This window comes from Microcaecilia unicolor, chromosome 3 (assembly GCF_901765095.1).
Source record: "Microcaecilia unicolor chromosome 3, aMicUni1.1, whole genome shotgun sequence".
In the NCBI taxonomy this organism is placed as follows: domain Eukaryota; kingdom Metazoa; phylum Chordata; class Amphibia; order Gymnophiona; family Siphonopidae; genus Microcaecilia; species Microcaecilia unicolor.
The window spans coordinates 389593148-389617730 of NC_044033.1; the positions used below are offsets into that span (position 1 = coordinate 389593148).

At 46.6% G+C, this 24583-nt stretch overlaps 1 protein-coding gene across 5 annotated transcripts in view; it reads right to left on the reverse strand.

The window, feature by feature from the left end:
• NCOA1 (nuclear receptor coactivator 1) overlaps window positions 1-24583 on the reverse strand; it is a 660387-nt gene that overhangs the window by 624968 nt on the left and 10836 nt on the right. For 4 of the 5 annotated variants that reach the window (XM_030198689.1, XM_030198688.1, XM_030198686.1 and 1 more), the window contains exon 2: window positions 5387-5441. The exons of the other annotated variant lie outside the window; for it this stretch is intronic. The gene's annotated coding sequence lies outside the window, so the exon portion shown is untranslated. The remainder of the gene's footprint in view (window positions 1-5386; window positions 5442-24583) is intronic. 5 annotated transcript variants of the gene reach the window in all.

Below are 24583 nucleotides of genomic sequence, written 5' to 3' on the forward strand. Positions count from 1 at the left end.
TAATTTCAGGTGGCGTTGAGACATCCAGACAGCAATGTCAGACAAGCACGCTGGAACTTTGGTTTGGATGCAAGGTGAGATATCAGGGGTAGAAAGGTAGATTTGGGAGTCATCAGCATAGAGATGGTAGGAAAAGCCATGGGATGAGATTAATGAACCAAGGGAAGAAGTGTAGATAGAAAAGAGGAGGGGACCAAGAACAGAACCCTGAGGTACACTGACAGGCAGAGGGATAGAAGTAGAAGAGGATCCATCAGAGTGAACACTGAAGGTGCGGAAGGAGAGGTAGGAAGAGAACCAGGAAAGGACAGAGCCCTGGAATCCAAGTGAGGACAAGGTATCGAGGAGTATGCTGTGATCGACAGCATCAAAAGCAGCGGAAAGATCAAGAAGAATGAGGATGGAATAGAGACCTCTGGATTTAGCCAGTAATAGGTCATTGGAGACTTTAGTAAGCGCAGAGGAGAAGTACCTGGGATCTTCCTCTGACTCCCACAAGCATTCTTCCTTGGTGTCACAGAGCACTTCCCTCAGTGACTTTCAAGACTGAACCCGCCTCAACGCTGAAGACCCATGGTCTCGAGGGCAATGTTGAGGGGTCAATTCCCACGTGGCCTGCGGCAAAGCTTTCTCCATCGACGTCAAACTGGACTGGGTGGCAGCTGACACTGGTGCCGCAAGCGGCGCCGAAGTTGGAGACTGCACCGCGGGTGGGGGGGCCAGACGTAGCTGCAGCAGACGGCATGGTAGGTGTACGCACCCCCCAACGTCGATGCAGTGTGGCACAGCAGTCCTTCAAGGAATTCCGGAAGCAAGGCCCGGATCCACTCGTCAAGCCACCATCGGTAAAGGCTAGGGGGCCGGTGGAACAGCAGGTTGCAGAACCAGCAGGGGCTCAGGAGCAGGAACTTGACTGCTGGGAGACCGATGCGCTATCACCTCTTGAATGGAGGGTGAGCGGTCCTCCCGGCATCGACGCTTCTCGGGTGCTGAACCCCTCAGCACCCCAGAGCTCCCGGCACCATGTGTTGAATGAGAACGGTGTAGGTGCTTCTTAGCCTTCGCTCGATGCACCTCATCGAGATTCCTCGGTGCTGACGAGGTCGACGTCAAAATCCCCACATCGCCTCGGGGTCGGGTCCGACGATGGACGGTCCCGCGGGCACTGCACAGCAGGAGGCCTCAAGACAGGTGGAGACACACTCAATGCCTAACTGCTCCCAGTGTGTCTGGGTCTCTCAGCTGTCATCCCTACATCTACTCCCAATGCTTCCCTCGATGCCAACGTCAACAACCTAACACAGCCGCAACGAAAATAAAGAAAAAACTTAAGAGAGGGTCAAAAAAGAAACTAAGAAAATACTGGGAAGTTTTTTTGTTTGTTTGCTTTTTAAAGGAAAAGGAAAAACAAGAAGATTACACAAAAATAAAGCAAGGGCACTCAAAGGCTTGTTCCCGGGTGAAAAGAGAGCAACAAGAAAACCTATCGCTCCAGATGCGGAGAAAAACAAACTAAGGAACGTGGTCGCGGGGTGGGCGGGAAGGCACTCCACACATGCAGTGTCGGGTGTGCAGCGTGCCTCAGAAGGCTCTAGCAAACGTTTTTGCTATGAATAATTCCAGTTCTCTGGCCGACGCATATCATCAACCGTATCAGCCCAAATAGAGATGGGGTCATAGGGAGTAGAAAGCACAAAGGATAAACCCAACTTTAACACAGTTACCTCTTCAGATGTTAAATGACGGGTAGATAAATTAAAGACACACAATGTATGTTTGTTTCTTGGCCAATCAGGCTTTGCTCTGGGCAACGGAGGAACTGATGTTCTGTTCACCTCGGTCGAAAGTTAAAAAAAAAAAAAAAAAAAAAGACTTGGGTAAAACAGGAATTGCTCCCTCTGTAGGTTGAATTACAAGTTCTTCTACCAGAATATCCTCCTTACCAGATGAATCACTACATGAAAGCGAAAAAGTCACCTTCTTACCAACCACTCTGCTTTTCCGGATCTTACAATTTCAATTCAAAGACGTATTTCCTGACGATACTGATCCATTTGTTTAGAGAACTCCTTATAATGCTGTTCATAATCAGTGGGTTCACAGACATGTTTTAATGAATCAATTTTCTTAATTCCTTAGGTTGTTCAATTACCATCCTATGATTCACATCAATGGTAAGTAGAATTAAATCTAGGGAACACCAAATTAGAACTGCGTTCCATCGTTGAAAAAAACGAAGTTCATTGTTTTCATCAAATACAGGTGGACATAAAATAGTTTTTGGATATTATATAAACTACAGACCATAGTTTTCAGACCAACATTCATAGAAAGGAGACATATCACAATATTTTACTCCATTTTCAAAGCCATCATCTCCATTGTCTGAAGGAAGGCATTCCAGTAGGCCAGTTTTTGAGAATGAAACGTTTGTGTTCATCTGAGGCAGAGCTCAAGTCTCAGGCTCAAGATATGGCAGCTAAATTTTTACAGAGAGGCTACCCCAACAAGTTAGTGAAAAGGGCTTATAAATGGGCTTTTTATACCAACTGTGATTGGTTGTTCCAATCTTCAAGGTCTCAAGATTTGAAGTCTTCGATCTGTGTTATTCCATATTCATCACGAGCCATTCAAGTGAAGAAAGCTATTCATCGTTATTGGCATGTTTTGAGTTACCGCCCAGTGTTGTCCCAAAACCCATTGTGACATTTCAGAGATCTAGGAACCATGGGGGTGATGTGCCTCACCATTTTGGGGGGGGACTAATTTGTCCACTGATGCACAAATGGGTCATTTCAAGTGTGGCCTTTGTACTTATTGTAAGTTTGCTTTGGATATATCTCAATTTCAACACCCAACCAAAGGGTTTGCATTCAAACTGCGTTCAGAGACTAACTGTGAAACAGTCAAGTGGTTTATTTGATGTTATGCTCATGTGGCTTAAATTATATTGGCCACACAATTAGGAAAATTAAATTAAGGACTGGTCAACATTTGAGTAATATAAAACTACAGCGACTTGAAGTGCCTTTGGTGGAACACTGGAGGCAAGCTCAGTACAGCACTAAAGATTTGTGTTTCACAGTATTGTTGTATGTACATCTACCCCATGGTGACAATGTAGCCCATATTTTACAAGCAAATGAACAGTGCTTTATTTTTGAATGGAATAACATGCATCTGCACAGTCTTAATAAAGAAGTGGCTTGATCACCAACATTTCATCACTAGGGAGAGATTCCGCCTATAAATAGCTGGTGGGTTTTTTTTTTTTTTTTTTTAACTGTTACCTTGTCCGGCTTGGAGGAATGATCTTCCAGGAGGCTGTTGCTTAAGATATTAAAGTTAATATTATTATTTAAGTTACATAGGAGTTAAGGTTTTATGGGTTATTTAGATTTTGCTCAGATTTAATATTTTTTGTTTTTTTAATGCTTGTGTTTGTAGGGATTTTACATCCCCCTGAAGAAGTAATAAAGTGAAACACACCTTGTGTTGGGGAATACAGAATGTTGAACGGTGGAGAGTAGAAGGAGCAATCGTCTATTCTGTTTCTATCAGCGGAGGATCACTGAGAACAGATAAATTTAAAATCTTTTTTTCAAACAGGGAACTAAGTCTTGTACTGAGTCCATCTTTTTGGAAACTGCATTATCATGAACGCTTTTTGGGATTACAAGCGACTTTAAACACAATTCAGTACGAACATTTGTATCAGCAGTTTTCATCAGCTTATATCATCATTTTCATCTGCTTTAGTGAATGGGACATTTGAAAAACTTTGCTTTCTCAGTGTGCGATGATGGGAATGGTGGTTGCTGCCTTTTTGGTTAGCACTTGGCTCTGGGCACACTTCATTTATTTAAATTCATTTTTATTTTTTATATGTTATTAAATTAAGTTTGACATCTTGATTGTTTTCTTTTTAAATGTTAAAGCCAGCAGCCTGGATCCATCTCAGTTGAGGTGGAGTCCATCCTTTCAGAATAGACTCCCACTTTCCCAGAATGTTGCCCAGTTCCTAACAAATCTAAATCCCTCATCCCTGCACCACTGTCTCAGCCAACGCATCTCTACCTGCCTCTTGGGTCCTGTGCATAGAATAGAGATCTTTTCTGAAAATGCTACTCTACAGGATCTGGATTTCAGCTTTCTACCTAAGAAACTAAATTTGGCTTCCAGAACCTCCCTCCCACATTTTCCTATGACATTGGTACCCACATGTACAAGATAGTGCTCAGAAGCACCATCTAAAATTGTATCTAGGTGATTTGTGAGCTGCGACACCATCGCACCAGGCAGGCAAGTGACAAGGCGATCCTCACATCCACTAGCCACCCAGCTATCTACATGTCTAATGATTGAACCACTAAGTACAACAGCTATCCCAACCCTTCCCTCTTGGGAAAAGGCTCCTGGAGACACATCCTTGGTGCGAGAGGATACTGCAACCCCTGGTGGGCAGATCCTGGCTACAGGATTACTTCCTACTTTACCAGGGTGATGCTCTCCTTTTAGGAGACCTCCCTCCTCCAAGGCAGCACAGGGGCTGCCAGACTGAGGTGAGACTTCTCTACAACATTCCTGTAGGTCTCCTCTATGTACCTCCCTCTCTCCGTCAACTCCTCCAAGTCTGCCTAGGCTCAAGAGAACAGACTCGTTCTCTGGTAACTAGGAGCTCTTTGCATCAAGCACACATATAACCTCTCACCAGCTAGAAGAGGTTATACGTGTGATTGATATGTGACAGCACATAAGACTGGATAGCATCCTTCTCGCTGCTGGACTACTGTCTGCATCTAAATATTATTGAGTTGTTTAATTATATTATTCTAATATCCCTAGTATCTTAAGTTTTAAAGAGCATTAAGATTATATGGTATAGTGTATCATTTTAGTGTTTACTTCTCAGACAGTAATGAAATTTAATTAAAACTCTGCAAAGAAAACCCCCTCTTACTATAATATTTAGAATAACTTGACTACAAATTAAGAATATAAATGAAGAGCTGGGCTGGAGTTGGGGGGTGGGGTATGAATACTGAACTTGGCCCTGTTGTGTGAGTGGAGGAGTAGCCTACTGGTTAATGCAGTGGACTTTGATCCTGGGGAACTGGGTTCAATTCCCACTGCAACTCCTTGTGACTCTGGGCAAGTCACTTAACCCTCCATTGCCCCAGGTACAAAAATGTACTTGTATATTATATGTAAACCGCTTTGACTGTAGTAGTTTCTACCTCTGGCAGAAAGTTTAAAACTATGAGGAAAAGGGTTTTACACTACGGCAACGAGTTAATAAAGTCTGCTTTTCTAAATTCAAACTGAATCAAATCAACCCACAATTTCTCTTTCATTATTTTTCTCTGTGCTTTGGTAATTTACTTACCCAAAGAAATGTCCTCTTCTCTCAGAACTTCTCAGAAATGGGATAGAATACGTGCCTAAACCAAAATTGAAAAATGTTTCTCAGTAAACAGATCACATATCGTGGAGCTGCCGAAGCTTGAAAAAAATTGTATGAACTACTGCATTGACTTGAAATTCTAAAGATAATGTACACCTAAATATACTCCCAAAACTTTTGAAATTCGCAGTACTTTCAAGGAGAGACCGTCAGATAGGGTCAAAACCTCTGGAAAGAAAGCCTTGCTATGGTTTAACCTAAGTAACTTAGTTTTATCTTTATCAAGTATGAGGTTAATGCAACTGAAAATATTTAACAAATTAGATGACATGTTATTGTCTACTGGAGTTTCATCAGCACAGCACAAGTTTTGCTCCATATTCTGGGAAAACAACAGAAAAAAAAAGTCATTTACACATTAAAAGGAGACACTTAAAGGACCCCATATGGGGGCTTCCAAGTAGAGACAAGACACCTTGCATTTTAACCAGATGTCTGTTAAACAAAAAAAAAAAAAATCCCTGAACCACTGTAAGACAGTTCCCGTAATGCCAAGTGATAATTTATACAGAAAAATATGAAAATCCATCATGTCCAAAGCTGCTGTAAGATCAAACAAAACTGAAGCTCAACCCCTAGCAACCATCAACCTAGCTTTTAAAATCAATGATAGTAGGACCAACTCATAAGCTCTGAATCCAAACTACAGTGGACTAAGACAGTGGACCAAGACAGTTATGTAATTGCAAAAAGTTGGATAGTATCACTGATACAATAGCTTCAGACATTTTTGCAAGCAAGGGGATACTGGCCACCAGTATGTAACTAGCTGGTAATGATGAATTTAAAGAAGTGTTTTTAAGAATGGACGTTAACACAATACCACCCAATAAAACTGAATTGTCCCATTATCATCAACTTATTCTGCAGAGATTATTTAAAATTGGTGGATCCGTCATTAAATAAGCTGGACAACTATCTAGTAAGCAAGAAGAGGAAGATAATCTCAGGGAAGTAGCTACGGGTGGGTCTAGGCCCACCCAGTTTTGCCTCAGGCCCACCCAGAAGCACAGTCCCTCCTGCAGTTCCAACACCTCCGTGTCTTCCAATCCTCACCCTCTCCCATCCCCGCCACAACGCTTGCACTTTGCTATCGACACTGCCTGGCAGCAACTCAGACACGGTGCCGACATCCTGCTCCAGGGCTTCCCTCTGCTGCGCTGATGCAACTTCCTCTTTATGCAGAGCGGGATGTGGCAGAGGGAAAGTCCCGGAGCAGGATGTCAGCACCGTGGCTGTGAGATGCTGCCAGGTAGCCCCAATAGCAAAGTGGCAGCACTGCAGCCGGGTTGGACACTGAGGTGCAGGAGCAGGACATCGCATCTGTGAGTTGCTGCCACTGGCAGCACGGATAGCGTTAAATGCAAGCGCTGCGATGGACATAGGAGAGGGTGAGGAAGACAGTGAGGTGCTAGCCCTGCAAGGGGAGGGGGCTGAAGGGAAGGGAGAGGTGCTGGACTTGCGGGAGGGGGGTTGTAAGGAAGACACAGAGGTGCTGGACATTGGGGTGAGGGGAGGTAAGGAAGATGCAGAGGTGCTGACCCTGGGAGGGGAGGGGCATGAAATGGAAAGGTGCTTGACTTGCGAGGGGCAGGGGGATGGAGGGAAGAGATGGGAGAGAGGTACTGAGAGAAGAGGACATTTCTCTGGTAAGAGAACGCTACTTTGCTTGTGCTTTGGGAACTTAAAGATTGGGGTTTAAAGGAGGAATTGTAGGTTAGTGTTAGGCAACATTAAAAAGCAAATTTTAACAGCTAATCTCCATAGTCTTTTCTACTTAGTTTTAAAAGCTTTGGACCACAGCATTAACAGATAGAATCTAACAGCCACTACAGGATCTAATTTAGTATTCCCACCCACGCCTAGGACAACTCCTCATTTATAGTCAGTTATTGTAATTTGGGTAACAAGCAAGGAGTGCTCTTACAGAGTTTTAAATACATTTCATTACCATCTAAGAAGGAAATACTAAATAAATCATACAATATACTATATAAAGTAAAAGACACTTTTATATTAGGCTAATATCCTTAATACTGTAGCAAGTTTTAAATTATTGAAAAACTCAAAAAACACTAAGATGGAGTCAGCAGTCCAGCAGCGAGAGGGGTGCTATCCAGTCTTTTGCATTGAGTGTCACATGTATGATTATCTCCCAGTTGGTGAGATGTCATATGTTTGCGCCCGATGCAAAGAGCTCCTAGCTCTTACAGAACGTGTCCATTCTCTTGAGGCTAGAGTAGCAGACTTGGTGGAGCTGAGGGAGACAGAGAGGTACATAGAGGAGACCTACAGGGATGTTGTAGAGAAGTCCCACCTCCAGTCTAGTAGCCCTTGTGCTACCTTGGAGGAGGGAGGTCTCCTAGAAGGAGAGCATTACTCTGGTGAAATAGGAAGTACTCCTGTAGCCAGGACCTGCCCACCAGGGGATGTACTATCCTCTCGCACCGAGGATATGTCTCCAAGTGCTGCCCGGGAGGGAAAGGTTAGGACAGCTGTTGTAGTTGGTGATTCGATCATTAGGCATATAGATAGCTAGGTTGCTTGTGGACGTGAGGATCGCCTGGTGACTTGCCTGCCTGGTACGAAAGTGGCGGACCTCACGCGTCACCTAGATAGGATTCTAGATAGTGCTGGGGAGGAGTCCGCTGTCTTGGTACATGTGGGTACCAATTACATAGGAAAATGTGGGAGAGAGGTTCTGGAAGCCAAATTTAGGCTCTTAGGTAGAAAGATCAAATCCAGATCCTCTAGGGTAGCATTTTCTGAAATGCTACCTGTTCCACGTGCAGGGCCCAAGAGACAGGCAGAGCTCCAGAGTCTCAATGTGTGGATGAGACGATGGTGCAGGGAGGAGGGTTTTAGATTTGTTAGGAACTGGGCAACATTCTGGGGAAGGGGGAGCCTATTCCGAAAGGATGAGCTCCACCTTAACCAGGGTGGGACCAGGCTGCTGGCATCGGCATTTAAAAAGGAGCTAGAGCAGCTTTTAAACTAGAAATGGGGGGAAGGCCGACAGTCGCTCAAAAGCGCATGGTTCGGGAAAAGGTATTTTGCAAAGATACCTCACAAACAGGGAGGGGGCAATGGAGGGTTAAGTGACTTGCCCACAGTCACAAGGAGCTGCAGTGGGAATTGAACCCAGTTCCCCAGGATCAAAGTCTGCTGCACTAACCACTAGGCTACTCCTCCACTCCATATAGGAAAACAAGATGGGAGATGGATAAAGAAGAAATGTCAAACAGCCAGGAGACTCTGACAAGTGAGTTAAGAGAAGACAGAGGGAAGCAAAAACCAGAGACTGGGACCAATATGATTTGAAAAATAAAATGACCAGACAACAAAAAGGTTAAAAAATATATATATTTTATTTTCTATGTTGTGAATATATGTTGGATTTGGAATGCACATCTTGCCAGAGTGGATGTTAAACATGGCTGGTGTCCAGGGCAGAAATCTAGGAAAGGAACCCAAAGTCCATTACCAGGCTGCACCTTCAGCTTCCAGCACGCTTGGGGCTTTCTCTGGCCAGGGAACCAAGCACAATTGCTCTAGTTGCAACCTCTAGCACCATCCCTGGCATGTACCATCTTTATATTTTGCACATGAAGAAATGCCTTTTCTTGTTTCACTGGTGTTGTACTACATGCAAGGTCTATTTTCTTGGTGGTTTCTGTTTAATTTATGCTTCTAGAGTTTGTGGTCACTTATTCTGTATATGTGACTTAGGTATTCTGTTAGCATGACATTTCTACGTAGCATTCAATAGTAATTTGGCTTGTTCAGCTTTCCTGATACATGTATCTGTATTTTAGACCCCCCCAATAATATTTAAGGCACAGCCTTTTCATAGGTAGGAGCCTTGTTTTGGAAGTAAGTGCTGGCATGGCATATTTGCTATAGGTTCTGAGTTTTATAGATTTTTTAAAATTAATTTATAATGTCTTATTGAGATTACACTAGAAACCAAAATTTCTTTGTATGGTGAGTTTTATGGGGAAATGTCCTTGCTCTGCTCTGTATCCATTGTTGGTGGAGGGTCAGGAGCTTCTCTGGATGCAGATGTGTTTGGCATATGTGTGTTGGAGGACCATGGCTTAATGGGGCTGAAGAGTGCAGTCTATTGTACTTTCCTTAGCTCTCAATTGGCCTGCAGCAACTGAAGCCTGCACTGCTACCCTCATTGAAGTTATGGGGCGTGAGATAGAGCATGGGTGCATCAGGTTGCAGTTTTTTCTCTTTCAAAAAAGTTGGCAACTGTAGTGCCCACCCATCCAACCTGTTGGCCTACCCAAAAATTGCCTTCTGGTTATGCCACTGAATAATCTTAATAAAGATCTAACCTGCTTTTCATCAATTGGCAAAAAAAAAAAAAGTGGACCATTACCAAGTCAGATTGCTAGACCCAACTTGCATAGAAAAATCTATCATCTTATCCAGATCTGGTGGTATTAAAGAGCTGATTTTAGTTATTTTATCAGAAAAAAGGTTGCCAATTCATTGGCCGATGGACAAGAAACTTCACTATTACGATAAGAAGTGGCAGGTGTCAAGTTTCCTGAAAAGTGCTTTCTAGTTTATGCTGGGATTTTCTATTTGAGTAGCATAGTAGGTACGTTAGGCACAAGTATGGGCCAATTTGTATCACTTAATCGTCAACTTCCATTGAGTCTAACTTATCATGATGATGTCTCCAACTACATTCCAGATGCTGCCATGACCCTTTTAAATTAGCTAAAACATTAGAATACCATGGAACTTTGTTTATTTGGCTTAATTTTGGGCTCCAATTGGGCTAATAAAAAGCATCACAACAACTGCAATCTAAACGTGGAATAATAATGTTCCAAAAAATATTAGGATCAATTATTTTCCGTGAAATTCTTATAAGAGATTTTGATTTCCAGTTTATCTGTTGGAAGTTACTCCTGAGTAGACTAGAGTTTGAGTGTGGAACCCATCTTACATGAGCTCCCCATCATTAAATGCCTTGAGTTTATGGAATTTGCATTACTCAATTACTGTTTAACCGGACACACATGGCATCCTTCCAGCTCGAAAGGGGTACGAGACAAGGTTGTCCTTGTCACCCTTATTTTTCATCTTGTACCCGATATTCAGCCAGCTGCGATTCTTTTATAATGCTAGTTGCAGTGTACAGAGCTGCGTACATCTAGTAGCATTATAGAAATAATAACTAGTAGTAGGGGAAGTAGCTAGTGCAATATACATGTTTGTGCTTGATGGTAAGTTAGAAAATTTAGTTATAACATCTAATCAAATTACTTCATCCCAATTTCTCACGACGTGGGTGTTATTGGGCGACATGTTTCATTGGTCATTCATCGCTGTCATTCAGAAGGTGGGATTATCCACCTTTCCTCTGGTTGTGAAGGTGTGTGGTGTTCTTGTTTTTCTGTCCTTGCCATTCTCTTTCCACTGAAGTGTGAATGTGAGCTTTTTATGGTCTAACCATAGCACCTCTTCCCAGTTATGATTTCCTAGTATATGGTTATTGTTAGCTGAGAACCTATGAACTAGTATGTTTAATTAGTGACCTTTTGAGTGGGATACAGTTGCTTGTAATGTTTTAAAGATTAATTGATTTAGGAAATTCATTAAAATTCTGGTGTTGGTGTTGTGTTGTTTTTCTAGGTACAGGTTAATATCTCCTAGCAGAAGGACATCAAGGTCGGTCTGTACAGATGATTGATACGAAATCCAGGAAAATTGTCTCGCACATTTGACCAGCTTCATGGGAAGGAGGTATAACAGTATGAAACTTAGTTGGCCAGTTAATGTTGTATCTGTGATTTTACATGCCATGATTTCAACTGCTGAGGTTTTATGTTTAGCGACTAGCTCTACTGTGAAGGAGGCTTTATATATTAATGCAACCCCTAATGCAACCCCACCTCCTTTTATTTTTGTTCTGTCATGTGTCATTTTATATCCCAGTGGGCATAGGTCGAGCATTACTGGGTTATCTCCAAGGTGTAACCTAGGTCGAGCAGTAATGGGTCATCTCAAAGGTGTAACCATGTTTCTGTTATAAAACAGTAACCCTAGCCCTAGTTGCTCTGTTTCAATTCAATCTCTGAGTATCACTGTCTTATTAACTGCTGACCATGCATTTATGTATCATGTAACTGTCTGTGTGGTCTCTGTCTTTTTTGAGATTGTTGTTGTGTTAATTGATATTCAAGGTTTGTCTTTTTGCTATTGAATGCTATTTTGGTTTCTTGTTTGTCATAAGGATTGTGGTTTGGCTCTTCCAGTTGGTGATGGGATTGTCGTCTGATAGAAATACGTAAAGGGATTTTATTCCATTCGTTGGGTGAGGCAGCTCTTAACCCAATTATCCATATTATTTTATGTAGTAGAGGAACCATGTCTTTAAGTTGGCCATTTTGGAGGATGTTAGGCCACAGGAGGATTCTATTTTTGTTTTCCTATTTCATCAGAAACGTGTGAGAGAGAGAGAGAGAGAGTGTAAGAGTGAGAGAGAGAACGAGAGAGAGAGACAGAAAGAGAACGAGAGAGAGAGAACGAGAGTGTAAGAGTGAGAGAGAACGAGAGAGAGAGAACGAGAACTAATGTGTTTCTGTGTGTTTGGGTCTAAGGCATCTCATCATTTCTCTGCCCTAATTGTTTTTTTTTCCATTTCAAGAGTTGTCCCCCATGTAGGTGTCACTCTCACCATGAGGCTGCGGTCATCTTGAGTGGGCACCCCAAATGGAAGCAATGCCTCTCAAGGGCTCGCCACCTCATCAGGAGGTTGCTGTTCTCACCTTGGGTCGGTGTCCAGGTTGGAAGTGATGCCGCCTCAGCCTCCTCTGCATGAAGCTATTCAGATAAAACCTCTGGGTTTGTTCTGCACTGTTGTAGCCTTTCTCCGTTGCTCCCTGCAGTTCCCAGTGAGCCACTTCTGGCAGAAGTCAGCCCGAGCACAGCGTGGGCGCCGGCATCTCCTTTCAGGTGGTCCAGTCTCTCAGTTTTTGCTGCTAAGTGGAGCACCTCTCCATGGTGATTTAGTTCAGTCTGCCTGGTCCCCCTCCGTGTGGAGGTCCCTGTGCTGTCCTGGAGCTTGGCTGCCTGACCAGCTGCCATCCAGGAGCTCTCACTGCCCTCAATGCTCTGTGCCTGGTCACGCTGTAACACTCTAGCTGTGCCCGACAATGCGGTCAGTGGTTGGGGAACCGCCACCTGTGGTGCACATATCTTTGGATCTGCTAGGCACTGCCGTGTGATAGCCCTCTCTGGTGGCGTGGCAAGCTTGCCCATCCGTGTTCTCTTACCCCTGGGTTCTCACTGGGAGAAGGAGGTCAGCCACCTCCAGTGTGCTGACTTGTTCCCGCCACGTGGGTCAAGAGGGATGCAGCGCCACCCATCAGCTCTTTCTCTGGGCTTCTGCCCCTCGTGAGGTTGCCCTAGGTAGGTCTCGTTTCTGATATCGAGTCAATCGGGGCTAGTCCAAGCAAGAATCAACTAGGTCGCCGGGGAGCTTATTACAAGGACATCTGCTCGGCTACCATCCTGGAAGCCCAGACCAAATATATTCCATGTATTAAAAAAGGTGGAAGGAAGATCAAATGACAACCGGCATGGTTAAAAAGTGCGGTGAAGGAAGCTATTAGAGCTAAAAGAAAATCCTTCAGAAAATGGAAGAAGGAACCGATTGAAAATAGTAAGGAACAGCATAACAAATGTCAAGTCAAATGCAAAGCGCTGATAAGGAAGGCAAAAAGGGACTTTGGAAAAAAAAAAAAAAAAAAGAAAGATTGTGTGGAGGCAAACACACAGTACAAATTTTTTTTTAGGTATATTAAAAGCAAGAAGCCAGCAAAAGAATCGGTTGGACCGCTAAATGACCAAGGGGTAAAAGGGGCGATCAGGGAAGACAAAGCCATAGCGGAGAGATTAAATGAATTCTTTGCTTCGGTCTTCACCGAGGAAGATTTGGGAGAGATACTGGTACCAGAAATGGTATTCAACGCTGACGAGTCAGAGAAACTGAACGAAATCTCTATAAACCTAGAGGATGTAATTGGGCAATTTGACAAACTGAAGAGTAGCATATCTCCTGGACCGGATGGTATTCATCCCTGAGCACTGACAGAATTGAAAAATGAACTGGCAGAACTACTGTTAGTAATATGTAATTTATCTTTAAAATTGAGTGTGGTACCGGAAAATTGGAGGGTAGCTCATGTAATGCCAATATTTTAAAAAGGTTCCAGAGGGGATCCGGGAAATTATAGACCAGTGAGCCTGACGTCAATGCCAGGCAAAATGGTAGAGACTATTATAAAGAACAAAAATTACAGAGCATATTCAAAAAAGCATGGATTAATGAGACAAAGTCAACATGGATTTAGTGAAGGGAAATCTTGACTCACCAATCTATTACATTTCTTTGAAAGACTCCAGAAGAAATTGGAGAGTCATGGGATAGGAGGTAGTGTCCTGTTGTGGATTAAGAACTGGTTAAAAGACAGAAAACAGAAGGCAGGGTTGAATGGTCTGTATTCTCAATGGAGGAGGGTAGATAGTGGGGTTCCCCAGGGGTCTGTGCTAGGGCCGCTGCTTTTTAACATATTTATAAGTGATATAGAGATAGCAGTAACTAGTGAGGTAATTACATTTGCTGACGACACAAAGTTATTCAAAGTTGTTAAATCTCAAGAGTATTGTGAAAAATTACAAGAGGACCTTACGAGACAAGGAGACTGGGCATCTAAATGGGAGATGACGTTTAATGTGAGCAAGTGCAAAGTGATGCATGTGGGAAAGAGGAACCCAAACCTACATAATGCAAAGTTCCACATTAGGAGTCACCAACCATAAAGGGATCTCAACGTCATTGTTGATGATACATTGAAACCCTTTGCTCAGTGTGCGACGGCAGCTAAGAAAGCAAATAGAATGTTAGGTATTATTAGGAAAGAAATGGAAAACAAAAAGGGAAGACGTTATAATGCCTTTGTATCGCTCCATGGTGCAACCACACCTCGAATATTATGTTCAATTCTGGTCGCCGCATCTCAAAAAGGTAAAATTATGTATCATACCTGATAATTTTCTTTCCATTAATCATAGCTGATCAATCCATAGACTGGTGGGTTGTGTCCATCTACCAGCAGGTGGAGATAGAGAGCAAACTTTTGCCTCCCTATATGTGGTCATGTGCTGCCGGAAACTCCTCAGTATGTCGATATCAAAGCTCCATCCGCAGGACTCAGCACTTAGAGAATTACACCCACGAAGGGACACTCTGCCCAGCTCTTCACCGCCGAAACGGGGGAGGGGAATTAACCCAGCTCATCCCCACACAAGTGGGGGAGGGGAATCCGTCCAGCTCATCCCCGCGGAGCGGGGGAGGGACACCACACCCGCCGATGCGGGGGGATCTGGCTTATCCTGCAACCGCAACTGCGGGAGGAGCTGACTGACCCTAACACCGCCGAAGCGGGAGGGGTACAAAGCTGCCCTACAGCCGCACGAAGCGGGAGGGAGTGCCGGCAGAATTTAAATCTCAATCCAGCCCCGTAAAACGGAGGGGAGAGGAATGCAGCAGCTCACTGTAACACAAACTCGTCTCAACTCTTGAAGAATCCAAGTGAAAGAAGAACTTGAACACGAAGTCCTCCTGAAGTAACTGAAGGCTAAACTTGAACCTAAAATTCAACCAGAATATAAACAGTACAGATATCTGGGAGGGGCTATGGATTGATCAGCTATGATTAATGGAAAGAAAATTATCAGGTATGATACATAATTTTACCTTCCATATCATCAAGCTGATCAATCCATAGACTGGTGGGATGTACCGAAGCAGTACTCACCCAGGGCGGGACATTGAAATCCCTGACCTCAACACTGAAGCTCCAAACCGGGCCTCTGCCCATGCAGCCACAGTCAAACGGTAATGCTTGGAGAATGTATGAGCCGAAGCCCAAGTTGCCGCCTTGCATATCTCTTCCAAGGAGACGGACCCGGCCTCTGCCATCGAGGCCGCTTGAGCTCTAGTGGAGTGAGCCTTCAGCTGGATAGGCGGCACCTTCCCCGCGGCCAAATAAGCCGCTGCAATGGCTTCCTTGACCCATCTTGCCACTGTAGGCTTAGCAGCCTGCAGACCCTTACGAGGACCTGCAAACAGGACAAACAGATGATCCGATTTCCGGAAATCATTGGTCACTTCCAAGTATCTGATGATGACTCGTCTCACATCCAGATATTTAAGAGCAGAGTACTCCTCTGGGTAGTCCTCCCTACGAAAGGAAGGGAGACAGAGCTGCTGATTCACATGGAAGCGAGAAACAATCTTGGGCAGGAAGGAAGGCACTGTGCGAATAGACACTCCTGCCTCAGTGAACTGCAGAAAGGGCTCTCGACATGAGAGCGCCTGGAGCTCGGAAACTCTTCTGGCTGAAGTGATAGCCACCAAAAAGACTGCTTTCAACGTCAGGTCTTTCAGAGATGCCCTCGACAAGGGTTCAAAAGGCGGCTTCTACAATGCTCTTAGCACCAGGTTGAGATTCCACGCAGGCACCACTGAGTGCAGAGGAGGGCGCAGGTGATTAACTCCCTTGAGAAAGCGCACCACATCTGGCTGCGAAGCCAGGGAAGCACCCTTCAGGCGGCCCCTGAAGCAAGCCAGAGCCGCTACCTGGACTTTAAGGGAACTGAGCGACAGGCCTTTCTCCAGACCTTCTTGCAGGAACGCCAACACTGAAGAAATTGGAGCAGTGAAGGGAGAAAGTGAGCTTGCTTCACACCACGCTGCAAAGATACGCCAAACCCTGGCGTAAGCAGTAGAAGTAGAGCGCTTCCTCGCTCTCAGCATAGTGGCGATGACCTTGTCTGAGAAGCCCTTCTTTCTCAGACGCTGCCGCTCAATAGCCAGGCCGTAAGACCAAAGGGGGAGGGATCCTCCATCACCACGGGACCCTGATGTAACAGGCCCTGCTCCACTGGCAGCCACAGAGGAACGTCGACTGAGAGCCTGATCAAGTCCGCATACCAGGGACGTCTGGGCCAATCCGGACCCACCAGGATTACCCTGCCGGGATGCTTTGCCACCCGGTCTAGCACCCTGCCCAACATGGGCCAGGGCGGGAACACATAGAGAAGCTCTTGTGTCGGCCACTGTTGGAGAAGAGCATCTACTCCCAGGGATCGAGGGTCCCGTCCTCTGCTGAAAAAGCGCGGCACTTGGCAATTGGCCAATGACGCCATCAGATCTAGGCTCGGCTGGCCCCAGCGCTTCGTGATGTCCAAGAACGCCTGAGCAGATAGCTGCCACTCTCCGGGCTCCAAGGTATGGCGACTGAGAAAGTCCGCCTTGACATTCATGACTCCGGCAATGTGGGCCGCTGACAGCTGCTCCAGGTTCGCTTCCGCCCACTGGAATAGATTCATAGCCTCCTTGGCTAGAGGGGCGCTCTTGGTACCTCCCTGGCGGTTGACATAGGCCACAGCCGTGGCATTGTCCGACAGGACCCGTACCGGCTTCAACACCAGTACCGGGATGAACTCCAAAAGCGCCAACCGAATGGCTCTGAGTTCCAGGAGGTTGATAGACCACTTTGCCTCTGCAGGAGACCAGAGCCCCTGCGCTGTCCTTCCCAAGCAGTGGGCTCCCCAGCCCGACAAAGAGGCGTCCGTCGTGACGACAATCCACTCCGGGGTCACCAGAGGCATTCCCGCAGACAACTTGTCTGTCTGCATCCACCAGCTCAGCGCCTTGCGCAGTGCTGGGTCCAAGGGAAGGCGCACAGCATAATCCTCCGACATCGGAGTCCAGCGCTGCAGCAGAGATTGTTGTTGTGGTCTCATATGAGCCCTGGCCCAGGGCACTACTTCCATCATGGCCGTCATAGAGCCCAACAGCTGCACATAGTCCCAAGCCCGAAGAGGAGAGGCTACTAGGAACTGGTCCACCTGAGCCTGAAGCTTGACAATCCGATTGTCTGGCAGGAACACTCTGCCCACTTGGGTGTCGAATCGAACTCCCAGATACTCCAGGGACTGAGTCGGGCGCAGCTGGCTTTTCTCCCAGTTGATGATCCATCCCAGGGAGCTCAAAAGAGCAACTACCCGGTCCACAGCTTTGCCGCACTCTGCATAAGAGGGGGCTCGGATCAACCAGTCGTCCAGATAAGGATGGACTTGTACTCCTTCCTTTCGCAGGAAGGCCGCGATGACCACCATTACTTTGGAAAAGGTCCGCGGAGCAGTAGCCAACCCGTACGGGAGGGCTCTGAACTGGAAGTGTCGGCCCAGGACTGCAAAACGCAGAAAGCGTTGATGAGGAGGCCAGATGGGAATATGCAAGTACGCTTCCTTGATGTCCAAGGATGCCAGGTACTCCCCTGCCTTCACTGCCGCTATAACAGAGCGGAGAGTCTCCATGCGAAAGTGCCGCACTTTCAAGGCCCGATTGACCCCTTTGAGGTCGAGGATAGGCCGGACAGAACCTCCTTTCTTTGGTACCACAAAGTAAATGGAGTAACGCCCCTTGCCAAGCTGACTTTCTGGCACCGGAACGACCGCACCCAGGCGGATCAGATTGTCCAAAGTCTGCTGCACTGCCACAGCTTTGACCGGAGACTTGCAGGGAGAGAGTACAAACCCGTCTCTTAAGGGTCGGCAGAACTCTACCTTGTAGCCGTCTCTGATGACTTCCAGCACCCAAGCGTCTGAAGTTATTGTGGTCCACTCGCCCAGAAACGAGGACAGCCGTCCTCCAATCTGCACTGGGGCGTGGACCAAGGCCCCGTCATTGGGTACGAGACCCTGGGGGAGGACCGGAGGGAGCACCTCCGGGACGGCGGTCTCTGCGAAAGGAATGCTGCTTGGGGGAGAAATTCCTCTTAAAGGAAGAGGGGGCAGAGGAACCCGACCTGCCCGGGCGGTACAGACGGGCTTCCTGAAACCGTCCTCTGGAGGTACCGGGACGAGTACTAGCCCGAGCCCTGACCTCTGGTAAGTTCTTGCCCTTAGACGTGCCGAGATCGGTCACGATTTTGTCCAGCTCGACCCCAAAGAGCAGCTTGCCTTTAAAAGGCAATCTAGCCAGGCGGGATTTAGAGGCGTGGTCAGCAGACCAATGTTTCAGCCAAAGCCACCGCCGCGCAGAGATTGTCTGAGCCATGCCTTTAGCTGAGGCTCTCAAGACATCATACAGCAAGTCTGCCAAATAGGCTAAGCCCGATTCCAGGGCGGCCAATCAGCCCTCAAGGAATGAACTGAGGGGGAAGCCCGCTGCACCATAGTCAGGCACGCCCTGGCCACATAGGAGCCGCAAACTGAGGCCTGCAAACTTAAAGCAGCCGCCTCAAAGGACGACCTTAAGGCCGCCTCCAATCTTCTGTCTTGGGCGTCCTTTAGGGCCGTGCCACCTTCCACCGGCAACGCCGTTTTCTTAGTCACCGCAGTGATTAAAGAATCCACGGTAGGCCACAGATAGGCCTCACGTTCACTTTCAGTCAAAGGATAGAGGCGGGACATAGCCCTAGCCACTTTAAGGCTCGCTTCCGGGACATCCCATTTAGCCGAAATTAAGGTGTGCATGGCATCATGCACGTGGAAGGTTCTAGGCGGGCGCTTAGTCCCCAGCATAATGGCAGAGCCAACAGGGGCTGAGGGAGAGACGTCCTCCGGAGAGGAAATCTTCAAAGTGTCCATGGCCTGTAACAACAGGTTGGGCAAATCCTCTGAGCTAAAAAGCCGCGCTGCAGAGGGGTCATCCGCTCCATCCGAGCGGGGATCCGTCTCCTCCAAGGAATCCGCAAAGGACCGTTGGGAGAACTCAGATACGCTGCCCTCATCTACATCGGAGGAGACAAAGTCCTCCAAGGCCTGGGAATCAACCCGAGGGCGTTTACCTCTGGGAACCTCAACCTCTTTACCAGACGAGGGAGCAGGGGCAGCGTTTTGCATAAGGAATGCCTGATGCAGCAGCAAAACAAACTCGGGGGAGAAACCCCCAGACTGTGCACTTCCGCAGCCTGGGCTACAGCCCTAGACGCACCCTCAACCGGCGCTCGCAAGAGCGGGGGAGAAACATGCTGCGCATCCAAAATGGCGTCCGGCGCGACACTCCGCGAAGGAGCCGTGCGGGAAGAACGGCGCTTAACTTTAGCCGCTTTTGTGCCGTCGCCCAAATTAAGGGCATTAATGTCTCCAACCTCAAGGGCGGCCCAAGAAGAAGCCGTCCGAGCCACGTGGCCGGCCAAGATGGCGGAGGCGAGGAGCGGGGGATGGGCGTTTATGGCGGAAAAAACCGCCACGCCGGAGGAAGGACCGGGACATTCTTCGGTCACGAAACTGTCACCCAACAAGGGCGAATCAGGCTTTAATACCCCCGCATCCCCTCTAGAAGCGCTCAAGCGATCCGGGGAGCGACTCTTTGCGCCCTCGCCCTCCGACGCCATATGCCACGAGGAGAAGAATCGGGGAACCCCCTGCCCGCTATAAAAAGGTAAAAATTACCTGCTTGCCGCTCCGAGCTGTAACGACCTGGTGTCCCAGTGAGTAGCTGCAAGAAACGTTTAAATAAACGTCGAAATAAACGCCTTTAAGGACGTTCAAAATTTTTTTATTTTTTTTTTTAACGGAGCCAGCGGGAGGGGGGAGAAAAGGAGGGACCTGGCGCCACCAGGTTTGCACTTGCTCAAGAAGAGCCCTCAACCCCAGGCACTCAACAAAACCTAAGAATTAGGCTTGGAGGCCTAGCCAGAGCTGCTGCTGTGTGTGACCACCACCTGCTGAGATAGAGAACATACTGAGGAGTTTCCGGCAGCACATGACCACATATAGGGAGGCAAAAGTTTGCTCTCTATCTCCACCTGCTGGTAGATGGACACAACCCACCAGTCTATGGATTGATCAGCTTGATGATATGGAAAAGATTTGAATTAGAAAAAGTCCAGAGAAGGGCAACGAAAATGATAATGGGGATTAGATGACTTCCATATGAGGAAAGGCTGAAGCGGCTAAGGCTCTTCAGCTTGGAGAAAAGACGGCTGAGGAGAGATATGATAGAGGTCTATAAAATAATGAGTGGAGTAGAATAGGAAGACGTGAATCGTTTGTTTACTCTGAAAAAAAAATACTAGGACTAGAGGGCATGCGATGAAGCTACAAAGTAGTAAATTTAATACGAATCAGAGAAAAATTTTCGTCACTCAACGTGTAATTGAACTCTGGAATTCATTGCCAGAAAATGTGGTAAAGGTGGTTAGCTTAGTGGGGTATAGAAAAGGTTTGGACGGCTTCCTAAAGGAAAAGTCCATAGACCATTATTAAATTGACTTGGGGAGGTGAAGCGCGCGGGTGAGGGACATCACGTGACGCTATGCTCAGAGGAAGACGCTACAGTAAGTCTCTCCAGGCCCCCAGGCAACTCCCAGATCTTTTGCAAAGCAACAAAGCAGCACCTACCCTAGATTTAGGAAGCGAGTGAAAGTCGGACCGTCTATACAGCCTGGCGGGTGGAGTTGGTGGAGAGATTATGGCGGCGCATAAAGAAAAAACAAGATGCAAAACGGCGGAGGACAAAATGGCAGCACCTCCAAGCCCAGCAGCCCCCACGGTCTCTTCCACCTTGATCGCAGAGATCACCTCGGAGATGACCACAGTAATGGAGGATTTGCTGGAGAGACGGTTGGCCCCACTGGACGCTAAACTGGAACATTTGTATCCCCGAATGGAGGACCTGTCTAAAGATTGGGTGGCTTTTCAAACCCGAACAGCAGCGGTGGAAGACAGGGTTGCTGTGGTAGAGGGAGACCAGAGGGCACTACAAAAGAAAATGGTGGATCTGGAGGCAAAAGTGGAGGACCTCAAAAATAGGTACAGGAGAAATAATCTGAGGCTGGTGGGTATGCCTGAGTCGTTGCCGGACAGAAACCTACAGGCCTTTCTGGACAAATGGCTTACTGAGGAGCTGCAGATTCCAGAGAGTAATGGCCCCCTACGTATCGAAAGAGCACATAGGCTAGGACTGAGGGAGCAGGCATCGCACAGACCCAGAGTGATTATTCTTAGGATTCTCAACTTTGCTCAGAAACAGGAGATACTACAAGCAATCAGAGCGGGAAAGACGTTCAAATATGACAAAAAAAACTTTATGCTTTCACTATTACTCCGCAGGGGTGGCAGCGCACAGCCTTTTCTCCTATTTGCTCAAAGTTGTTTGCCCTCAATATTAAGTTTGCATTAATGTACCCGGCTACCGTCAAAGTTACACATGGGGGCTCGACTTTAACATACACATCGGTGGAGGAAGCTCGCAAATTCATGGCACGAGTGGAAGAATGTGAAGGGGAAAGACCAAGGAAGACAAGGAAATGATTAGTGGGTTTCCAAGAAACGAGACTTTTGGTGGAAGGATGGATTCGGAGAGGTATACCATATACTTCACTGACAAGAGAGAAAAAGTGAGGGAAGATGGTAGAACAACTTTGAACTCTCAGTTAAATTTTCTAAGACTGGGGGATGTAGCGGACTGGCAAGTATGACCCCGTCATTGGGGGAGACCAGCTTATGGAGGCCGCATTCTGAAGAGTGTTTGATGGCTGAGAGGTGGTACGTATGGATGGAAGGGAGAGGGGAGCTGGGGAACATAGGGGGGGTGGGTAATCAAATATAGATGTGCATGTTGTGAAGTTGGATTGAGTAAGTAAAATCCGGAGGTTGCTGGGGGGGGGGGGGGGGGGCGTCTGAAGTGATTGTTCCTTTGTGGGGACCACGTTGTTGAGGGAAGGGGAGATAGGTATCAAGAACCATTGGGAAATGCAAGGTTAAGAGTGAGGTGTTGGCAAGACAAGGAGAGGGAGTGTGACTGGATAGGGATGGTGGGTGGGGGATGGAGCCTGGGACATCCCTCGCCACTGCAGATTCAAAAAGCAGGTGAAATGAAGCTGGTATATGTTCATATGTCATGGTAAAGTTAATTACTTGGAATGTGAGGAGGATACATTCGCCAATTAAAAGATCTAAAATATGACAACATATGAATATACATCTCCATGCAAAGGAGCATGCTAAGTTAAAAACATGGTGGGTAGGAGAATGTGTTGCCGCAGCTGCTCAGGGGAAGAAAGGGGGGGTGGCCATTTTGTTTAAGAAATGGGTGGCCGAGGAGATAAAGATCATAAGGGAAGATTCAGGGGGACAGTTTATTTTGGTAAAAGCAGTCATCAATCAGCAAACAGTTTATATATGTAACATATATGCCCCAAATCAGTACGACAAGAAATTCTATAGCAGGGTGACTAGAGCTCTGACTTCCGAGTAGTCCCTTGGTGGTAGGAGGGGATTTTAACGCAGTATGGGACCCTGGGATGGACAAATCAACATTGGGTCCTGTGGCTGGATATTATGCTAATAAGGGATTGCTTCAGTTGAGATGGCTGTTAGACCTTGCGGATGTTTGGAGGGAGTTACACCCATCAGATAGGGATTACACAATACATAGGCTCGAATAGATTACCTGCTGGTAAACAGAGGAGAGTTCAGTAAAGTGCGGGAATCGAGTATAGGTCCCTTTGCTATATCGGATCACGCCTGGGTGTGGATGGATTGAGGGGGTAGGACAATTTAGAAAACAAGGTGGACAATGGTGGTTCCCTATTGAGCTGTATAAGGACCCTATGTTTTGGGAAAAGATGTTGAACTGCTGGGAATTCTATAGGACAATGAATGTAGAACATGAGTAACCTCATACTGTACTGGGATGCAGCAAAAGCGGTTTTTAGGGGAGAAATAATAAGCTATACCCATTATAAACGAAAGACATGCGACAGAGAAATTTTAAGGTTGGGGGGGGCTGATTCGGAAAGCTAGGCAGCGGGATGGGGTGCCGCCGACGGGTGGAAGCCGGAGGAGGCTGCTGGAATATCAAGTGGCGCTAAACACGCTACTTCATCAGAGGGCCCACAAATCACAGCAATTTTACAGATATATGCTTCACCGGCATGGTAATAAAGGGGGACGGTTGATGGCAAGGTTGATTAAACCCGCAGGAGGCCCATGCAAAATTCTTGCTATCCAGGATACTGGAGGGCGGAGGGTGCACTCAGATGAGGAGATATATGAGATCTCTCAGGAGTATTATCAAGGTTTATATGCAGCTCCTCCAGATGAGGGTCTCCCAGGAGAGTTATACTTGAACAATGTTGCACATCCTCATGTGCGGCAGATAGCAAGGAATCAGCTGAATGCCCAGATAACTGAGGAGGAAGTGGCGACAATCATCGAGCACAGTCCCCTGGTATAGGCTCCAGGGGTAGATGGATATAGAGCTGAGTTTTACAGAATTATGGGAGGGGTGGTGGTTCCGCTGTTAACTAGAACGTTTAATAAAATTATAGAGGAAGAGGCATTGCCTAAATCCCTGGATTTAGCTCAGATTATAGTGTTACCCAAGCTAGGAAGAGACCCTACTTGTGCAGCTTCTTATAGGCCTATTTCTTTATTGAATTTTGAAGTCAAATTGTTGGCAAAGATAATGGCGAATCGCTTAGCTAGGGTCTTACCGAATATTCACCATGAGGCTCAAGTGGGATTTGTGGGGGGACTCTTGGTGGCAAAGAACATGCGGAAGATATTGACCTCGTTGGAATATAGGAAGCGAAGGGAGTTCCAATCTATACTTATTAGTTTTGATGCCAAGAAGGCCTTTGACAGAGTAAAATGGGATTTTCTTTTTGATACCTTAAAGACCTATGGTCTCGAGGGTCGCTTTGTATCGGTTATCAGGGCGCTATACTCCTCACCCTGGGCCAAGGTGTTGGTCAATGGAAGGGTCTCTAGGCCCTTTCCGATACTTCGGGGGACTAGGCAGGGATGCCCCTTGTCGCCACTCTTGTGTTAACACTGAACTCTCTTATACGCGAGATAATGAACAATCCGGATATCCGAGGTATCCAGGTGGGGGACCATTGTTTTAAGGTGGCGGCTTTTGCGAATGATTTGTTAGTCCATTTGGAGGCACCGAGAGAATCTTTGGAGACATTATTGGAGACATTTCAAGAATATGGAGATTATGCAGGGTTTCGTCTCAATCTGGAAAAGTCGGAGGCGCTGCCTTCCTCACAGCAGGTTAAAAGA